The following is a 22,765-nucleotide window of genomic DNA, read 5'->3' on the forward strand; positions in this document are numbered from 1 at the left end:
ATGTAATCATTGAATTTAAGCATTCAATGTGGTTTGAATAACAAATTAGATGTAACTTATAAGAAAAATTGGGGAACTGGAAGACAGATTCAAATTAATTTTCTAAAAGATTTTACACTAAAATTTCACACAAAAGAATGAATATGAGAAAGATTAAGGCACATGAATCAAATGAAAAAAATATATGTATGTAAGAATATATACACATGTATATGTATATGTGTGTTACGTATATTATATACATACATATATACATATACACATTTATATATATGGATTTATATGGTGTTCTAGAAGAAAGAAGCAAATAGAAAAAGGAACAGGAAATATTTGAAGAGATAATAGTTAACAAAATTTTATAATTAATAAAAGACAAACCTCATAATCAGAATAAATAAAGGAATATTCTTCCACAGTATATCATAGTAAAAATAAAGAAAAGCAAAAACAAAGAGATGATATTGGAAACAGTGAGAAGAAAAAGATTGCCTACAAAGAAATAACAATTAGATTCACCGCAGACTTCTCAATTTCAACAATGGAAACCAGAAAATTTTCAAAGTACTGCCACAGATTAATTTCAACCTGTAATTATATACATAGATAAACTACTATTCAGGAATGTGAACAAAATAAAAGCATTTTAGAACAACAACCAATAAACCCTCAATAAAGGAAATTCCAAAGTATATTTCAAAAAAAGGAAAACAGTCTCACAAAAATGGTTCCAGATAAGGGAAGGAGTCATGATGAAGAAACTGATAAAAATAAAGGAGAGGATAAATCTTTCTTAAAAAAAAATGCATAAAACGATAACGTCTAACTTGGAGCAAGAAAAGATGATATAGCAAAATAAGTGGACAATTATATAGTAAATGTTAATCAGACTAGCTATATGTAACATTTATTATAATAAAAAAAAAGAGAAATAGAATTTAGAATTTCCAAGTCAGTGGGGAGGGAAAAACAATAGCAGTTTTTTAAAAACTACAGTAATCCAAAAGAAATTCAGAATGGTGAAAAAAAGAGAAACATAAAAATCAAGACATACAGAAAGCAGAATATAGGAAAAATTTCATATGAAAACCAGTGAAGGACAGAATAAGAATGGAAATCTGGCCTTTCATGAATCATAGATGCAAAAATCACTGTGGAAGTATCAGGAAACTGAATAAGCAATGTATTTAAGAATTTATATGTTGTGATCTAATTGAATTAATCCCAGACAAGAATGCAAGAACACTTTAGCATTGGGAAATTTACTAATAGAGTTTAGCATGTTAATATATTGAAGGAAAAAAGTTATCTGATCATCTCTTTAAATGGAGAAAAAAGCATTAGGGAAATCCAACGTTTACTATCACAATTCATAGCAACTTAAGAATGGAAGAAAACTTCTTTCCTGATAAAAGGAATCTACCATAAGCTTACAGAAATTTACCACACCTGATATTGAAATGTCAGGTTAATTCACATTAAAATCAGGATTGAGACAACTATGCTCACTATCATTACTATATTGAATAACATAAAGAAAACCATAGTAGTGCAGTTAGACAAATGAAAGAAATAAAGGGAAAATTAAACAAATTGTGGGGCACCTGGGTGGCTCAGTCGGTTGGGTGTCCAACTCTTGATTTCTGGCTCAGGTCATGATCTCATGGTTCATAGGACTGAGCCCTCCGTTGGACTTGGCACTGACAGCATGGAGCCTGCTTGGGATTCTCTCTCTTCTTCTCACTCTGCTCCTCCCCCATTTGTGCATGCACTCTCTCTCTCAAAATAAACATTAAAAAAATGAACCAAATCATCATATTTGAAAATGTTTGTATAAAAAAAAGAATCCACTGAAAATTATTTGATTTAATCAGATAAAAGCACAGGAACTGGATATGAGAGTATATATAGTCTTTAATATATAATTATTATATATTATTATAAATATATATTTAATATACATTAATATTAAATGTAATATTAATTAAGAACACTTTATTGGAAGATATTAAGGAAATAAATCAAGTACACGAGGAAGAGACTCTGATATACTAAAGCTGTTTATTTTTAAGTGAACTCTACCCATAACATGGAGCTTGAACTTACGACCTTGATATTAGGAGTTGGATGCTCTACCAACTAAGCCAGCCAGGTGTTTCAGCATAGATGATTAGTGCATATCCTAACCTATACATTTAATGTGAACTCCTTTCAAAATCATACCCAAGTTTGTTATGCAACTTCACAAACTGGTGTGAAAATGTACATGTAGCAGCTAATGGCAAGAACAGCCAAGATAAATTTGAAAAAAAAAAAAAAAACAACAAAAACAGGATGGAAGGATTTGCCCAATTATAAACAATGCTTATTATAAAGCAATAATAATTGAGACAATATTGTGTGTCCTCAGAAGGAAACAAAAGACCAGAGGAACAGAAGAGTAAGCCTAGAAACAGAACCACACATAAACACAAACTTCATATATGACAAATGTCATTGCTAATCAATAGAGACAATATAGACAATTCAATAAATGGTGCTATACAATTGGTTACAAATATGGAAAAATAAGTTATGTCCACATGTCATATAAACTCCTAAATATGATAAGGAAAAGCATAAGGATTTTAAGAATGATAAGAGACTACTTTATGACTTTGGGACAAAAAAAGAATGTTTAAAGAAGTTTGACTTATTTAAGGAATGAAAAAATAAACCACACACAGGGACAAGACATTTTCAGCGTAAGAGGAGCCCAGGTCCTGGTTAAAACCCTATGTGTGATTATTCAGGCCTGACCACAGGCAATTACCAAGACTTTTCCTGACACACCTCATGGAGAAACCTGCCTTCCCCATACCAGATGTGTGCACCTAGCTCATTGTGGCCTCTGAAGGGAGCTGCAGTCAAGCACTCAGGCCCCGCTGAGTGGAGCTCCCTGAATATTTGCCTTCATTCCTAGGTCTCAGTATCCAAGGCACTGGGTGGAGGACTTCTTCAGGTGCTTCTGCTGAGTCACCTTGTCAGCGAGAGGAGGGGAAACCAAGAAGACACTTGTTCTAGCTCTTCCCCATAAGCCTCTGTCCATCCCAAGATTCATAAAACTGCTGGAACCTTTGTTTGATTCTCTCTCCACAGAAGGACAATACCCATGTCTAGGTGGATCTACCTGACCCTTAAGTGATGCACTTTTGTCTGGGAAAAAATAGAAGGTGAGTGAGGAGTCAGTGCTTTCTCCAGTTGTAATCTCTTGCTTATATCACAGCAGTAAGTCACTAAATGCCCATCTTTCTCATTTTGGGGTTCTTGTTTTAATTAGCTACTCTGATATCTGATAGCTCAGCTCACTCTCTCTCCGAGCTCACCTGAGCTCCTGACAATACATAACTGATAAATGGTTAGTACCCAGAATATAAAATGCTTTCCTACAAAGCAGTAAAAGAAAAAATTAGGAAATGGGGAAAGAATACAAAACAGTTGACAGAAAGAAGAATGGGCTGTAAACATATTAAAGATATTTAAAATTTTCACAACTATGAGATACACAAAAGTTAGAATTTGATAATATAAAGTGTTGGCAAGGATGTGGATAAGTAGGAAGCCAATATGCTGATGGTAGAAGTGTAAATATGTACTAAGACTTTGGAGGACAAGAATCCTAGGTGGTCCAAGGTACAACCTAAGCACCAACCAACATCACAAATCTTGTAAATAGTGCACTCTCAGTTACATGGCAATTTGAAGAAGTAATTTACGATTAATCAAAAGAAAACCTCACAAATGCTAAGTTTGCGCTGCCAGGAAATCTCATCAATCCTTGTTTGTTTGGTTTATTTTCTTTTTTCTCCTCCACTTAAGGCATTGTGGTTATCAGTTTAATTTGCTATAAAATACAATTAATGTTACTATGCTTAATTTGGTTTAAGTCTAAGGAGGGGTAATCAGAGACTTTTTACTTTTCATTGTAATTTTATTAAAGTAACCTAAAATTATTGCTCAGAACTCTTTATCTTTCAACAAAGATCATCCTATAATCACCTAAGCGTTTGGTATTGCCATTAGTTTACTTAATTCATCATAAAGAGATGCTTCTTGGATATGGATTTCAAATTTGATTACCAATGTATTATCATCTAACTTTCAGTGTTCCAGGTTTCAAAGTGTAGGAATGAGCATTAAAAATTTAATAAAAAATACTTGAATTCCTACTGAATAGAAGGAAGTTTGAGCTACAAAGAATCTATATCAGAGTTTTTCCAAATTTTTCTATAAACACCCAGATGGGTTTTTCATAAATGATATATTAAATGAATATAATTTCTTAAGCAGAATTGATTGCATAATTAGCAAGGAGGAAGAAATTAAAGGAAATTGCATTTAGTGGGATGAAGACAGTCATTCTTTGGTGATGAAATTCACAATGAACAGTGTGTGTGTTTATCAGTTATGGAGTAATCTGCATGTACCAAAAAATATTGCATCAAAATATATGATATCAAAACTATTTTAATTGAGGGGCACTTAGGTGGCTCAGTTGATTAAGCATCTGATTCTTGATTTTGGCTCAGGTTATAATCTCACGGTTTGTGAGTTCAAGCCCTTTTGGGCTTTGTGCTGACAGTCCGGAGCCTGCTTGGGATTCTCTCTCCCCCTCTCTCCTTGTCTCTCCCCTGCTCATGCTCATTCTATCTCTCTCAAAATAAATGGATAAACTTTAAAAAATTTTTTTTAAATTTAAAAAAACTATTTTAATTGAAAGGAAAAATTACCCAAACACTATACTAAGAAAATATAAACATACTTTTCAGTCTTTGTTGGATGAAGTAGACAGAAATTAGAACTGTAGATATTCTGATAATATAATTAATAAAATTTATTAATTTCCCCAAATTTGCACCCTACCAATAATACTACTCATTTTTTAATAACCATGGAAAATTTAGAAAAATTGATTACTGGGCCACAAAGGAAGTTTCAAATTACAAAAAACATAAATGGTCTAGGCCATATTCTCTGAATATGATGCAATAAAACCAATGTAATAATAAAAATATGAACAAAAAATATCACTTAAAAATTGTAAACTCTGAATATTCATAACATTTTTCATCCAAGAAGAAACAAAACTTGCACTTAAAAATTAACAATAGAGAGCAAACTGAGGGTCGATGGAGGGTGGTGGGTGGGGGATGGGCTAGATGGATGATGGGTATCAAGGAAGGCACTTGTTATGATGAGCACTGGGTGTTGTATGTAAGTGATGAGTCACTGAATTCTACTTCTGAAGCTAATATTGCCATGTATGTTAACTAACTAGAATTTAAATGAAAATTTAAGAATAAAATTAAAATTAAAAGTTGTGATTCTTTATGAACATACATTCTTAAACCCTTAAATAAAAATTATGCAAAATGAATTCAGTCACATGCCAAAAGTAATACACTTATTATTTTAAGTGGCTCTAATTAAGAAATACTAGATTAATATTAGAATGTATATTCATATAATTAATTCAATCAATAAATCAAAGCCAAAAATATATAATTATCTTACTACAAATCTAACAAAATTCAGTAAAGTTCAATACCCATTCTGTTGAAACTCTTCACAATAAAATAAAAAGTTATTTTCTGTATATATTTATTAGTATCTATATAGCATTCCCATATCTGGTATTAGCAAAGTATTTTATTGTAGACTAGCCCTCTTACCAAGAACAGCTAGAAAAGCTGGTTAAAAATACACAGTGCACGAGAGATATGCGGTACAATGATACTGCTGGGTTATTTGGCTCTGGGTTGTGAGGTGAGCTCACCTGAGTTCCCTTCTGAATCCCACCCAGACACTCTGCATGATGGCCACAAGTCTCTCCACTCAGATAAGAGGAAATGTAAGGCATGTACTTCACTGAAGTAAAGCAGCACACACTCCCCTCCACCCACCGTGCTCAAGAGAGGGGCAAGAAAAATGTTCACCCCATAATCTGAAGACATTTCAAGATGCCAGAATAAACCCAAGCCTGCCACACAGATCTGAGACAGATCGAGTCACGAGTCTCGTACAATGGAAACTGATATTCACCACTGTCAGCAGTACATTTTAAAAAATTACCTAAATATTCCAGATAGAACATCTGGAAAGTTTCCCCTGATCTGTAAAATGCATGCTATATCTAAATTTCTTTCTTTTTTTTACTTTTAGGCATTGCTGCATAAAACTGCCAGTGTTATTAATGCATCTCCCTCTGTTATTCCTTGCTTTACTAAATATGGGAAGATCAGAGAAGCAGGTCTTTAAAAGAAGCAAATGTTACTGTTGAAGGATGAACAGTTCTGCCTTTCCCTTTCCTAATGCGGCGGGTGCCACAGGCTTTCCACAGAGGAATATGTGCAAAAGAAAGAAAGAAACAAAGAAGAGCTAGGCCCATTGAATGCTCAAAAAACCAATGTACAGAACAAACAAAACAATACAAAAACTTTCTCCAAATTTTAGGAAATATTTTACCCTAATCAAGAGCTCTTGGGGAGCCTGGGTGGCTCAGTCGGTTAACTGTCTGTTAATTTCAGTTCAGGTCATGATCTCATGAACCATGAGATCGAGCCCCCATCAGGCGCCACACACTGACAGTGCAGAGCCTGCTTGAGATTTTCTCTTTCCCTTTTTCTCTGCCCCTCCCCCTGTTTGCACACACATGCTCTCTCTTGCTCTTTCTCTCAAAATAAATAAATTAAAAAAAAAATCTCAAAGTATGTGGCGATGGTAGACTGAAATTTTCATACTGTTCAACTGTGTGTCTTTTGTCTTCCTAAACCATTCTGGTATGTAAAGTTTTTAAGTCATTTATGTTTTTCCCCACATCATCTTTCATGTTCAAAAGCCATAAATAAGTTGGAAATAACGAGTGTATGTGGATTCAGAAGTTTTATATTTGTCATCTTCACACTGGGACTGGGGCCTCCTTGTTTTCTTGTAACAGTCCTTATTCACTTCTTTCATGTTTACATCATCCTGATAAGTAACAGCTTTTAGATTTATATCTTTTTTTCTTCTTCCCTCCTTCTTTCTCCCCTTCCCTCCTTTCTTTCCCTTCCTGCTTCCATCCTTCCTTCCTTCCTTCTTTCCTTCCTTCCTTCCTTCTTTCCTTCCTTCCTGCCATTAACTATATCACCTGGGCCCAGTGCTGAGCTTTTTTATTTTTCTTTTGTGTCAATTCCTCAACATCATTGTTTAAATTCCACCAAAAAAAAAAAAAAAAAGAAAAAAAAAAGAAAAAAAAAAAAAGATGAGCATTGAAAATGGAGACACAGCAGTGTTGTTTAATGGCCTACATATTGCTCCAGTATGTGATCTGAAGAGACTTGAAATTAAAAGCATAATAAGCTCAAGCACATATTAAATTAGGATAGCTTGTTCTTCATAAAATCTAACCACAAGTAAAAATAGAAAACCTATGAGAAATTTGACAGTGACATATTGAGGGGATGAAAGTTTTTAGGTTAAGATGCAATGACTTCATAAGTGAAGATCAATTGAACGTCCAAACCAATTTTTGAAAGGAATTTAATTTAGTTTGATCTATGTTTATAGAAGGAAATAAATGCTTCATACATTGGATGTGTAAATTAAGGAGCATAGAGTTGGCAAAATCAATACACTATACATTATCATTAATTTAGAGTAGAAGTGGAAAGATGGAGCAGGAGATGGAGTGGAGATGGACAGGAAGAAAAGCAAAAAGAAGAGGAGAAAAAGAATACTAGATAAACAAAAACAGAAACGGAGGCAGGATAGGGTAGGGAAAGAATGAGGGCAAGTATTTTGTTGAGCTGTCTAAATCAGGCACTCTATTGGTGCTTTATTTGTTTTAATGTAACCCTCATAGAACCCTGAGAAGTGGGCATTATTAATTAGGCACTTTTATAGATAGAAATGATCTTATGGGTAAAGTTGAGAGTGGGATCTAGATATGGATATTTCACCCTCCCCATCCTTCTGCCTTTGGGATCTGCCCACCAAAGACAGCCATTCTGCTCTTCTGGGTCTGGCAGAGTTTCAAGAAAAAGGCTCAGCCTCTGTGTACCAAATGTGCTGTAGCTGAATCAGAACCATGTGATTCTGAGGTCTGTATCATGAAGCCAGTGTTCAAATTGCTCGTAAGCCTCATCCTTCAAAGTAGAATTTTCATAATAAAGGAGATATTTGCTCTCTCTATCTGAATGATTGTTCTTCCGTCCTCCTTTACTTTCTCACTCCCTTCCCGGGCACTACCGTACTCCTTCTCTCTCAATTGATTCTGAAATGAGGCTGCAAAAAAGAGGTGTTATGGATGGATGGCTCTGTGTCAGCTACTACTGCAACAACACTGCATAAAAAAGAACCACAAAATCTCAGTGGCATACAGCAATGAGCAGTTATTTCACTCCTGGATTCATTGGTCAGATGGTATGGCTCTGCTCCCTGCGTTCATTTTGAAGTCTAGGCAAGAGTCAGCAGCTGCCCACAGGAAGATCTTATCCCATGCCTTTTGAGACTCAAAAGGGCAAACCCTCCTTCTCAAGTACATTTCAAGTTCCTGCCTGCTTTACATCTACTCTCATCCCATTGGTCAAGGTAAAGGAACTGGGGGGAAAGGCATAATGAGCAGGGGAGGGGCAGAGAGAGAGGGAGAGAAAGAGAATCCCAAGCAGGCTCCCCACTGTCAGTGTGTGACTGTCAGTGCTTAACTGACTGAGCCACCCAGGCATCCCTTGAATATACACACACACACACACACACACACACATATATACGTATATATATACGTATGTACATATATACATATATATAAACGTATATATGTATGTAAATATATATTCAAGGAAATAGCAAGGAGGTGGTGCAGGGAGAGATAAAGAATAGGGTCAGTAATTCAATCTACCACACTCTAAAATCCTTACAGTCGCCATCAAGAAAAACAGAGAAATGCATGCAATTTGGTAGGCATTGAAGTGTCCTTTAATTCTCCCTGCTTCAGCTATAGAGCTTCATTTCCACTTCTCTGAATGAACCATACTACGGGATACTTCATAGTATGATACTTTGTACATTCTCTTCCCTATCTGAAATGCCTTTCTCTCCACTCCTTAACCTAGTAAAATATGACTACCCTTCAAGACTCAGACTCACATGATACCCCCAAATTTAAGTATTCCATGATTTCCTACCTTGGGATAATTTGTAATTATAAATCTACTTCCTTTACTACATTTATAGTTTCCTCAAGGCCAAGAACTATATATGTAAATCATGTTTTTGCCTGTATCAAGCATTATACTGTTTTAAAAGAAAACAAAATGTTTAGTCAGAGTTTTTGAGATAACTAAATGTCCATTATATTCTGCTGTTCATTTTGGCTGTGGGTATCAAAGTTGGTTAGTCTGGAAAGTAATGAATTTTGAAACAGCTTTTTTATTCATGTGATAAATATTTATTCTGCCCTCAAGATGCCCAGATCCGATGGGCAAGAATAAGAAGTGAGGAGGTGACAGATGCTTTGAGGAGAGAAAAACTTGATGGCACATCTTATTCATCCATTCATTCATTCATTCATTCAACAAATAATTATTAAACCCTTTTTATCTGGCAATTACTGCAATATAGGGGTGAAGGAGACAGACATGGTCTCTGCCCTTATGAGACTTAGACTTTGGCTAAGAATACAATTATTAAATATACATTTACAAGTGCACTGAGCTTCATAAGGAAGTCTAAAGTATTTTGGGTGTGTGTCAAGATCTAATCAGGAAAACAAAAACCACCTGAATTCTTTTTCAACTCACTACAGTTCATGCTCAATGTTACCTTAGTTCCAGGTGTACAACACAGGGAGTGATTCAACAACTCGATATGTTATGCTATGTGTACCACAAGTGTGGTAGCTACCATTGGACACCATAATACAATGTTGTTATAATATCATGGGCTCTACTCCTTATTCTGTGCATTTTATCTCCTTGACTTATTCCTTGCAGAACTAGAAGCCTGTGTCTCCCACTCCCCTCACCCATTTTACCCATGCCCCCACAGCTCTCCCCTCTAGCAACCATCAGTTGGTTCTCCGTATTTATGAGTCCATTTCTGCTTTTGGTTTGCTTATTCATTTGCTTTTTTTTTAGGCTCCACATGTAAGTGAAATCATATGAAAAACCACCTGAGTTTTTAAAACATCAGGATTTAAAAAAACCGTTTATTTATTTTTGAGAGAGAGAAAGAGCACACAGCAGAAGGGCAAAGAGAATCCCACACGGGCTCTGCACTGACAGTGGCAAGTCCAATGCGGGGCTCAAACTCACAAACTATGAGATCATGACCTGATCTGAAGCCAGATACTCAACCAACTGAGCCACCCAGGCTCCCCTAAAACAGCAGGATTTTGTTGCGGGGGCATGGTTACACAGGTGATGAAAGACTGAGAACCCCAATAGGACATCCAGGGCACCCAGAGGCTAGCAACAATAGCAAACCATTATCTCCCCTATCCCAGCCTGAAGGGACAAAAGCAGAAGGCAGCATTATCAGAGCACAGGGGCCAGTGTGGAACCACATCAGGCTACCAGTCAAGGCACTGCTGTTGAAGGGATGGCACAAAGTTTGCCTTCCATCTTCCCCTCACCCTTCAGTTCTCCCCAGGATTTGACCCTGGCAATAAACCAACTGGCAGGGGAATTCTTTCTTCTGTAAACTAGAGCCAGACCAAGAAAGGAATTTGAGGACAAATTGGCCCAGGACCTTTATCAGGAATATAAAATAGGAATTAACAGTATCTAAAGTAATGCTGGGAATATCAGTTTTGAAACCTCCACTCACTTCCTACCTCTTCATCAGCCTGGCTATCTAGCCACACAGTCAGAAATGTTTGCTGGCAGTCTTAAAATACCCTTTCTTCTTTTTACTCAGACATAAATCTGAGCAAAGAAAATAAAGTGAGGTAGAAGAAACTCTCAAAGTGGTATAAGAAATCAAATGAAGAATTTTTTTTAAAGTATATCTTAGTATTCCATATAGATACGAAGAAGAAACATAGGCTTTACTGAAGCACTGTGTAGAAAACAACCCACAAGATTTTGGTTCAAATGATAACTTTTACATTTAGAAGCTGGGAGGCCATAGGCAATTTATTTAATCAATCTGACCTCAGTTTCCTTATCTATAAAATGAAGTCAGTAATATCTCCCTTGAGATGTGTTGTGAGGATTTCCAAAGAGACTTAGAGGTTATGGGGGGGGGGGGGAGGGTGGGCTTATATTCAAGTTTGTACGAGAAGCAGCCATTGCCCACTTTGCTACTGTCACCAATTAGAATTAATGTATGTTAACCACTTGGGGACACAGTAGGTGCTCAGTGAACAGTTACTTTTCTTATGTTTATAAATCATTAAGTAAACCTTTGTGTGTAGTTTATTCATTTGGAATTAAGGGAGATGTTGAAAGGAAAATTATTTGTATTGTCATCTTAATCTTCACATTCATCTATTTACTATTAAACTAAAAAGTTACATAGGAAAAAAATCCCTGACTCCTTGGTTTAGTCTGTCATGTCCTCCTTCTAGACAACTTGGTTCAGTTTGTCATATCCTCCTCCTAGACAATTGCAATCATGTCTTTTTTCACCACTGGATTCTCAGTGGTCAGGACAGAGCCTCCTAGGACATGAAAGGCGCTAAAATTGTGTTGAGATACTGGCTTCACTTTAGTAATTGATTGCTCAACAGATAATTCTGAAATAATTAAGTTGCTGATAGCTACAGTTCAAAATTTAACAATTGCTTCCCAACATGCCTTTATAGATGAAAGACTGAAGCTACCATCTCCATATTAGAGCAAAGGCTTTATGCAAACAGAATGTTCACTGGGTGAGGTCAACTCTCAAATGAATTCCTCAGGTGACAGTCTAATTCTACTGAATAGGAGCTTACTATAAAATTCAAAAAGTTATCATTCCAATAGGCAAATCTTAAAATAATGGTTGACACTAAATAAGAATTTCTTCTTGGCTATGTTTCTTCTGTGTGAATCAGAAAGACTAAAATTTTAATACTAAATGAAACATATCTTTGTGTCAAATGTTGAAATAATTTCTACATGTAATGCATAATTTTGAAAATTATGTCTTCCTTTCCAGATCTCCCAGTTACAAAACATCCCACATCATCTTTTTGTAACTCTAATACTAGGCTGAGAATTTTGTCTTTGAACTCTTGCCATTACAAGAATTTCATAAGATCAAAAATGACTCATCAGAAAGCCTTGTTTTATAATTTCTCAAGCTCCGTATTTCCAAAACCTTTTATCTCCATTTTATTTCAGTCTGTCTGATAGCTCTGAATTTCTCCACCCTGAAGACTAAATCTCAAGCCATTACCTCTATGTAGATTCTTTCTTCCAGCTCTGTTTCCTCCCACATTTGTTGCACTTAAGCCTTGCCATCAGATAACCACTGGTTTCCCTTTCCCTTTTGGTGTCTTTCAACACATTGGGGTGTACTTTGGCTTTTTTTTTTTTTTAATCTCTCTGGTTAGCCTAATTCCATGCTCCTTTCAGCTCTGCTCTTCTGTCTAGCATCTTTGAGTCCCTAGGCTCTTTAATCTTCCACTGACTTACAAAATCAATTCATAACCCTTGATTATTGTCATACTTGCACTCCACTTCTTTTCCTTACAACATCTAGTGTTACTGGATGCCAAGATTGTGCTGACTGGATCTATTCAAATTCTTGTAATTTTCATCTCAATTTCAGGAAACTTTTAATTCATTTCTTGTGGACACATAATCATGTTCCCTATAGAAACCTTAAAAAGTGTTTTTCTCTCCCTCCCTAGTCTCCCAGTCCCACAATGGCCTCAGTGGAAACTTTATCTCATTTAACTTCTGTGGTCTTTAACACGCTGAGTCTATTAATTCCTGGGGCATCTTTATGACATGTCTATATGCGACTTTTCTCAATACTGCCATATACAGAGGTGATCAGAATTTGCGGTAGTGGCTGAGGAGAGAAGAGCACAGGTGAACTGGTTTGAAAAACTCCCTTGTGTGGTAGGCATTGTTGATGCCAGAGAGAAACAAGGAAAGAGATACCTAAGAAAATCAATCTGGGGTCAGAGCAATCATCATAAATTGCCTTCAGAACCACCTCTAAAATGAGGCTCAGCTTTAATCGTGTCAAAACTGTGTAGCAATTTATGTCCGAGGGAATGGTAAAAACAATAAAGTGGATCAGCTAGCAATGAAAGGAGTCAAACATCTGAGTGTGATCAAAGAAAGAGGCAGTCAAAGAAAGCCCTTCTAAAACCATTTTCATTCCAGGTAACCACAAAAGATGTGACCTCTGAGGAGCAACATCAGAGGCTTTAAACTAAAATAGTGCGAACAGTAGTTAAATAAACAAGCAAACTACAATAATAAGCACCAAATGGGTAGGGGAGAATCATATCCAGAGTTGCTACAATATATTATCTAAAATAAAAAAATATATATACATATGATATGCAAAGAAATAAGAAAGTTGCCCGCACACACAGTTTAAAAAAAAAAAAAAAAAGCAAGCAATAGAACTTTGAGGGGGCCCAGATGTTGACCATAGCAGACAAAGACTTCAAAGCAGCTATCATAAATATATCCAAAGAACGAAAGGAAACTATGTTTAAAAATTTAAAGAAAGCATGATGATAATGTCTCATCAAAGAGACAATATCAAAAAGGAGAAAGACATTATTTAAAAAAAAAAAAAAGACGGAAATTCTAAAGTTGCAAGTAAAATAACCAAGAAAAAAAAAATCACTATAGAGCTCAACCAGCTGAACTGGTAGAAGAAAGAATCAGCAAATATAAAGAAAAGCTGATAGATTACACAATTTAAAAAAAATGAGAGAACAAAAAGAATGAAGGAAAAGTGAACAGAGCCTCAGAGTAATGTATGACACATTAATCTCACCAACATACTTGTATTGGAATTACCAGGAGAGGGGAGAGGAAAAAGCAAGCAAACAAACAAAACCACAAAAACTTGTTCTAAAAAATAATGCCCAAATTTCCCATATCTGATGAAGAACATTAATCAACACATCCAAAAGGCTCAACAAACTCCAAGTAGGGAAAACACAAAGAGAAGTATACCCAGAAACACCAGAGTCAAACGCTGAAAGACGTTTTTGTCTAAAAGACATCTTTATCTAAAGAGGAAATATGAAGTAGCACAATGAAGCTTAAATAAAGGCAATGTCAGATAAATAGAGATTAAAAGAATTCACTGTAAGAGAACCCAACTATCAAGAAATATTTAAAGAAATTCTTCAGGCTGAAAACAAGTGACCTCAGACAGTAATTCGAAACCATATGAAAAATAGCAAAGAAGTAGAGTACTAGTGAAATAATTATGTAATTATAAAACTTTGCATACATGTATATTACTTCTCCTTTCTCTTCTTAATTGATTTCAAAGGTAGTTATATAAAATTATATATAAGTGTGTGTGTGTGTGTGTGTGTGTGTGTGTGTGTGTGTGTATTGTTAGGCCTATTACATATAGAAATGTAATACATTTGCTGATAACAGCAAAGAGGAGATTGGGGAATAAAGTTGTATTGGAGTAAGGTTATGACTTTTCTTCTCCCAGCTTCTCTAAAAGGCATACAATTATGTAAATTAACACTTATAACAATGTATTGTTGGGTTTGTAACATTTATAGATGTAATATGTATAATAATGGCATCACAAGGCAGGAAAAAGAACTATTTAAGAGTAATATATCTATATGGTACTGGAATTAAGTTTGTATAAATCTGCAGTAGACTCTGATAAGTTAAAATATATATGGCAAACCCTAGAGCAACTACTAAGGAAATAACCCCAAAACAAACAAACCAAAGAAGAGGATTTTTGCTTTTACCAAAAAAGGGTGAAAGGTAAAAATGGCATTCAGCATTGGTTTTACAGCGAGCCTCCTAGAGGAAGCATGCAGTCTGAGCAGTCAGAGTCACACTGCCAAGCTCTGTCCCTGGGAACCACACTCAGCATCTTAGCGTCAAACTGCTGTCTTTGAACCGTATCTGTGAATACCTGTGCTGATGTGGGGCATGAGCAAACGGTCAAGACAGACTTATTGAGACATTTTTGGTGCAAAATAAAAAGGTGCTTTTATTACAGCACAGGGACAGGACCCGTGAACAGAAAAAGCTGCATTTTTGCTGTATGAATCTGATGGTTATATACGCAGTGCTCAAGGGGCAGGGGACATGCGCAGGGAGTATTAGATAATAGATATCTTGTTCGAATTTCTACTCATAAAACTACTTTTGCAAGATTTCCCTGGTGCTTTATCATTCAGCTCGATATTAACTATTGGTGACATGTACAGGCAGTCATGAGAGAATGTAACAACCAGTACATATTTGATTCTTATTGGACCTATATTGTCAGGCTATATAGGTCAGTCTTCTATGCTACAGGTGAACATTTTTCTGCTTCTGTTCTTCATCATTTCCTCCCTGACCAACTTTTCAGTCCTTACATCTTTAAGATTGTTGAAAGGCAAAGGGTTCATCTTCTGTAACTTCCTCAAGTTGATAGGGGTCATAGAGATGTCCCTACTCAGGGACTGAAATTAGTTACTCTCTTACCCTACAAGAAACTGTTATGGTGGGCCATTACTGTAGAGCCCAGAGGGGACATCGGGATGAATTTGTTTTGAGTAGGATCAAAGGAGTCAGGAACTGCTTGCTTGGCAATAGGAGAGAACCAAGCAAAAGAGACAACACATTAGAATTATTATTAAAATGAAAAATAAGAGTAGCAATGAGGTGGATGATAGTCCACCTCCTGACCAGGAATGTAACCAATTATCAAGTGACAATGCAGTCATTAGGAGCACCAATTCGATTCTTTGTATCAGTAAGTAAACCTGTTACATTTTAGTTATAATCTAGAATACAGACACAATATTCTTCTTTAACAATGGCAGACGTTCCTCCTCATGCTGCTGTTAAGATATCTAATGTCATTCTATTTTGTAGAATCGATTTATGCATTAGAGTTACTTTAGTGTTTAATAACATAATGCTATATTGGGAGTCATTTAAGGCCTTAATGTGTATTTATCAAGGGCCTCCATGTGCCGTATGACATCTTCTAAATGTACTGATGGAAGAAAAATAGATGTCAGATGGTCACACCAATGGAACGTGGATCTTGTCCAGCATTGTCGCGAGCCCATCTGTGGGTTGGCATTTTCAGTTAAAATTCTGATAGTTTGAGGATAAGAAAAAGGACTCTTATGGCCTGGAGAGTCCCATGTAACATTTATCATAGGTCAGCAAAAACATTTTTTTTTTTTTTTTTTTTTTTAGTAATAGAAATATCCTTTTATGTCCTGGTATTGGAGTGATCTGTCATATTGGCTATGTATTGATATAAATAAGGCCAATCTGTACCTTGTAATGGAGAAACCCACCTAGGGAGGTCTGAAGTGCTTGATGTGTGAAATAAGCCACAAATCTAGCATGAAGACTGGTTTTGTAGCTTACCATGATGTGTCCACTGTAAAGAGTTACCATTTATATATGGTATACATGTGGGCTAAAACTTTGGATACATTAGCAGAGTCATCTGGGATATATACACATTTAGTCTCAATATTAGCATAATAACTTTTTCTTTGACTTGCATTCAGGATATTAAGGGCCATTAAGTTTTGGAGGGCCACTTTTCGAATTTGTGGCTGACTTCATTTTGGGTTTGGATAAAGGTGGCCGCTATATGTTTGGCTTTAGCCTCTACTTGTAATTTTACGTCAACAGAGGTGGCTCTCAGGACAGATATGATTACAGGATAAAACCAGTAAGAAGCCTTCTTTCTCTGATGTCTAATCTTAACAATATTCTAATTATGAGGAATCACGGGCAAGTGGGAGATGATCTGTTCCAGGAGATAAGGACATCCCCAAGTGTATTATCCAATCCAAATATAAGGAGGCTGGGGTCATCTATTTTTTCCAAAGTCCATAGTTAACGCAGTGGAGTGGGGTATGCTCTGGCTTTTAAGGAGCGATTTTGTTATCCCAGCCACATAGAATTAATCAAGGTGACAGCGAAGTTACACAATTGTTGGAGAGTCCATCCCATTGTCCAGCTATTTAAATAACCACATGCCCATGGGGTCCCTTTTATTATCCCCACAGAGTAACAAGCAGGAAGACTATCTATATGTGAGCTATTACGGCAATCTCTGAAGTTTACCTCAAGTTGTCTAGCTTACGCTATTTAATCAAAACTAGAATCTAACATTCATAAGGATGTGTTATTGAAACACTTTTCTCTAAATTTACCCTTATTTCCAGAGATAACCAGATCAAAACTAATTTGTAAAATAAATCCACTTTAAATTTTTTAAATGTTTATTTATATTTGAGAGACAGAGAGAGAGAGAGAGAGGGAAAAAGCACAAGTGGGGGATGGGCAGAGAGACAGAATCTGAAGCAGGCTCCAGGCTCCGAGCTGTCAGCACAGAGCCTGATGCGGGGCTCGAACCCCCAAGCTGCAAGATCATGATCTGAGCCCAAGTCGGATGCTCAACCAACTGAGCCACCCAGGCACCCCAAAACAAGTCCACTTTTAACAAACTTGACCTAATTATTTACATAAGCTCAGCAAGAATAGTGGTTGATCAGACAGATCCTTTAAAATATGTATTGCTGGGAATCTTTTATAAGGAATCTCTAGATTGAACTTTCAATAGACTCCTAAGGCCAGAGCCAAGCCAAATACTTGTCAGACTTGTCTGCAATACCTATAGATTTGGGTGTATTCATTCCTTTTCTTGAGGTCCCCTAAATATCTTGAGGTTTCTGCACCTGCCAGGAAGTGCCATTCTTTACTCACCTGGTAAGGCTCCTAGGAACTCTGTAAGTAAGGTATCAGGCTGACATTTCAAAGGGGGTTCTATTGGCTCTACAAAGTCAACCTTAGTTCCTTAAGGCTGTCTGGTCATATCTGAATCTACGCACGCCTCTCTCAAATATGACATTCCTGTCAAAGCCTCGGTAATATAACCAATGTTTCCAAATGGTGTCCTGTTACTAGGAGAGTAGATTCTCACTGAACTTATGCAAATAATTGTAATTGCTACAGAAGAAAGAATATTCACTGAGAGTTTCTGAATTCTGGAGGGTTCATGTAGGGAGACAAGTTAGAGGTTTCAATTTGTTTGCAAAGGAATATTTTATCATATTTCTATACGTCACAGGTATCATAAGAGAAAACTTCCTTATTCTGGAAGAGACTACATTAGAGAACCAGCAATGTTTCAAACAAGAGTCATACAAACTATAATCATCTTTCTCAATTCATTTAGTCTTATGTTAGTAATTTTTGTTCAGGTCGCATGTAGCTGTCCCATTAGTTCAAGAAATTTAACCCAGTTCAGTTTTATTATGTTAAACATATCAAATACCTATACTAAAAAAAAAAAAAAGTCATTTACATGAGTCTCCTTGAAGACAAAACTCACTGGGCAAGAGCATCAGAGCAATAACTATAAATGACAAAAGAACGTCAGAAATGGACATGGCTAAAGACTGATATGAAGAGTTCATTATAATGCAGCTGACACAAATATGGTTCTGTGATACATAAGACTTCAATAATCAGAATATCAAGTGATGACCTTATGTTAGGACATATTAAAACTTCAGGAATTTTATATATTTTCTTGAATAGTTATAGCATTTACCTATACAATGTAACCAATGGTTTATCATCATTGGCTTGATAGTGCTTAACACACCAAGTAAGACTAATTAGTCAAAAAGACTCTATTTACCATTTAAATCTTAGGAAGTTTGTTAAAAAACTCAAAGTTTTAAAGCACATGCCTAAATAGGATTACAGATCATTATAAATTTAATATTTATATTTTTAACAATGGTGGCAATAGGGATTCTACAGAGAGTTATATAGTTGTTAGCAAAACTAAGCTCCTTTAACACTGAGAAGTTTTAACTTTCTTAAGTAACCAAAGACCTGAAAAGACAAAACATAGAAGCTTTAGCTTTCTAGGCAGATAGAGGGGAGAGAGAGGGGGAACAAAAATCTAGGTGCTTAATTTCAATTTATTTTGTGCATCTGTTAACAAGATGTGTTCTAGGTATCAGAAAAGCCTATAAAAAGGTTATTTTTGGGGTCTGGGGATGCTAAAACTTTTTTCACAAATTAATAGTATTGTCATTTTGGCTTATGAAAGGTTTCATGATAAAGCTCTATTTTTTTTTGTTGTTATTTAAAAGTTTTATTTTGAGACACAAAGCATGAGCAGGGGAGGGGGAGGGACAGAGAGAGAGGGAGAGAGAGAATTCCAAGCAGGCTCTGTTCTGAGCCCAAAACAGGGCTCAAACTCATGAACCTTGAGATTGTGACTTGAGCCTAAATGAAGAGTCAGAGGCTTAACCCACTGAGCCACCCAGGCACCATGGTAAAGGTGTTTTTAGATAGTGGGTAATTATCTGTACTAACAGTATTGATTGTAAAACATGATATGGGGCAAAGGGAAGAAAACAGTTTAACAGTCAAGTGGAGGGGAAGAATAACTGGATATGTATTTTATGAAAACAGATGACTAAAGAAATTATCATCCAATATTTGTTGGTTGAGCCAGCAGTTAGAAAAATAACTAGGTACCAACATGCTAATATTACAGGACACTACATTTTTGTTAGTGGTTTGGCAAAACCATTGTTGTAGTGAAATGTATTTTTACACTAAGTTGTACATGCAAGTACACTGAAATGCTATACTGATGAGCAATCAGAATACTACTGGAAAATAAAAAAATGAGGAAGACTAAACCTTGAGGTAGAAAACTTTCCCTTTTTTATAGGATATGGGAAGCAAGTACCAGATATTTTGGTCTCAGCTCTTCCAGCTCCCACCTTCCTGTCCTCTCAGGACACTGAAATAACTTCTTTTTTTGTAGTTTAGCCTCCAAGTAGATTCCAATTTATCAGGGCCAATCACAAATGTACACATACGGGTATGTACCTATTACTGTCACCAGCTACACCCCAAGACCTGGCCTTTACTGCTCACCTGATTGTACTCACTAACCTTTGTTTTATATTTTCCCCTAAGCTCTTCTTTGAAGCTCTTCTTTCCTCTTTACTCAGGCAAATGAAACATGAAACCACCCCCAGGTGATGGCGACTGCCCTGACAAGACCTCCCACTGGCCCAGACCACCCAGACCATTTAAGCTAAAACTGACTCATGCCTGCTCAGAAGGACCGTGAGATGATCTCTCTGGAATGACCCACAATTGACTTTACCTCATTATAATACTAAAATCTCCACCCAAGGAAGAGTCTTAACTTCATTTACATAACATACAAGGATCCTTGTAATGCAAGCCTCCTTTCCTTAAGGCACAAGTTTGACCTTAGGCTTCCCTATCTAAATATTCATTTTAACCCTAAACAAAAGGAATCAGTTCACTCTATCTTGGGGAGGTACAGCTTTGGAAGCCATTCCCCACGATCTCTTGATTCCCTGCAAATAAAAGCTTTCTTTGTGCCACAACTCAACCTGGTGCACTTTCTGACTCACCAAAGAGCAAACTCCTATTGGCTCAATTACACTACCAAACAACACTGGACACCTGGCTGCAAATTCCCATTTTCTTCTATTACACTCCTGTAGCTGTGGGTAAAAAAGCACTACCTAAGCACAGTCAGAAAACAGGCTGATTTACTTGTTAGCATATTAGTCATTGGTACTGAAAGTGCATAGATGCCATCTTTTTATGCCAACTTCCTTGAATCTTCACTAGTTGCCAACCTTTTTCCCCTCCTCCAAATTCCCAAGGTTTAAACACTTTAAATAACTGTTATCTCCTCAACTTGTTGGTAAATTCTGAGAAATGGCAAGTGACTAAATGGTTGGCAAAAAGATAAGGCATGAGATAGTATCATCCCTCAAAGCACATTTGTTTTAACTTAAGAAAGATACCATCAGTGAATCTATACAGAAATGTCCAGAGGCCAAACCTCTTAGCCACAGCTGCCAGCCTTGGAAGGCTACAGTACCATGCATCCATATACAGAACTTGGGCAGTACCACATACCCACATGCACATTTATGGCATAAACAGCACCTATATCTAATATCTAATTATCCCCACTCTACAAACTATTTCTTCCAAATCACCATTTAATCAAGCAAATCTCCTGTTCAACAAAGTGCAATGGCTTAAGTTGCTCATTTCATATTAAACTGGAATTAAATACTTCCAATATTCGGACTTCTTCCCATCAGTCCAAACCTGGGTTTGGAAGGAACAATCCAAATGACAGCCCTGCCTTAGTTTAAAGCTAGGTTCTCTTTTCTGCTTATTATGGATCTTTGATAAGAAATAGAATTGCTGAGAAGTCTGTTTTGCTTGCTGTTTGCTACGAGCATTGTGAGGCCTTTCCTGAATGTAACCTGCTGTGTAGTAGAATGGGTTGTAAACCTTCCTAAATGTAGTCTGATATGTAATGGAATGAGTGATTGTACATAAACTAACCGGCATTTTTCGCTTCTGTAAACCTGCTTGCTTAGCACATTCCTCACCTACCCCCTTCCCCCTTCCCCCTTTTTTCCTCCCGCCACAAGTAACGGACAAAGCCTTCCCGCCAAAGGACAAAGGACGCCCAATCAGAGAACAACAAATGTCCTTACTTTAAAATCAACTAATCAGGCCCCTCATAATTTGAAACCTCCCCTGTGCTATTTGTCTCTGTGTATAAAAACGCTGTACCAACCCTGATCAAGGCCTCTTAGCGTCACCGGCAACGAGTGCGCAGAGGTCCAGGTTCGAACCTGCAATAAACAACCCTTGCTGCTTGGCTTTGACTTACGACTCTGGTGATCTTTTGTGGGAGGTTTGGAACTTCAGGCATTACAGGTTCCCACTTCTTCCCTACCTCCACATCTCCATACCTTAAAACTTGCTTATCTTCTTGGCTTCTTCGTACATTCTGTTCCGTTCACCAGACTGTTCCCTTATTTACTAAGATCTACCTTCAGTTCCTCCTGTTTGACAAAATGATCCCTATCCGGGTGAAAAATGACTTTCCCTTTAAGGTGTCTTCCAAAGAACATCCTGTCTGGGCCATATGACAGGTAATAGCACAGAATGCTAAATTTGTTGAGCTTTATGAAGGCCATGTCACGAGCAGGGGATATGTTGAGTATTCATTAAAAAAAAAAAAAAAAAAAAACAGAAACGTTTTCCCCGCTCAATAACCCATAAAGGATGTTTAAGAAGTAACACCTTTTGGTACCTTCCTCTCTCTCCCCTTCTTTCCAAATTCCCTAAACCGGCTTTCTTTCTCTTCCACTCTTCCCATGCCTATGGGGAGACTGAAAATGTGGAGTTTGTGGGCTGGACCAACTTTTTTTTTTTTTTCAAGGTTTATTATTTTTCAAAGACAGAACGTGAGCAGGGGAGGAGCAGAGGAAGAGGGAGACAGAATCTGAAACAGGCTCCAGGCTCTGAGCGGTCAGCACAAAGTCCGACACGGGACTCGAACTCACAGATGGCGAGATCATGACCCGAGCTGAAGTCGGTCGCTTAACCGACTGAGCCACAGGGCTCCCCTCAGCTGCACCAACTCTTAACGCTGTGTCTCGGAACCGAAAGCGCGTAGCAGGCCCATTAGCCTCCGGCTCGCTCAGGACCTAAGAGAGGGCCCACTCAAGCCCGCCACC

The 22,765-nt window shown here is 36.9% G+C and overlaps 1 long non-coding RNA gene across 1 annotated transcript; it reads right to left on the reverse strand.

Annotated features, from left to right (window-relative positions):
• Positions 1-339: 339 nt before the first annotated feature.
• On the reverse strand, positions 340-22,727 carry LOC113598689 (uncharacterized). Its single transcript, XR_003419355.2, has 3 exons — positions 22,592-22,727; positions 18,172-18,296; positions 340-1,772 (listed from the first exon to the last, which is right to left on the reverse strand). It is a non-coding gene; the product is annotated as an uncharacterized LOC113598689 (long non-coding RNA).
• Positions 22,728-22,765: the final 38 nt, after the last annotated feature.

Source organism: Acinonyx jubatus, chromosome B2 (genome assembly GCF_027475565.1).
Source record: "Acinonyx jubatus isolate Ajub_Pintada_27869175 chromosome B2, VMU_Ajub_asm_v1.0, whole genome shotgun sequence".
Taxonomy (NCBI): Eukaryota; Metazoa; Chordata; class Mammalia; order Carnivora; family Felidae; genus Acinonyx; species Acinonyx jubatus.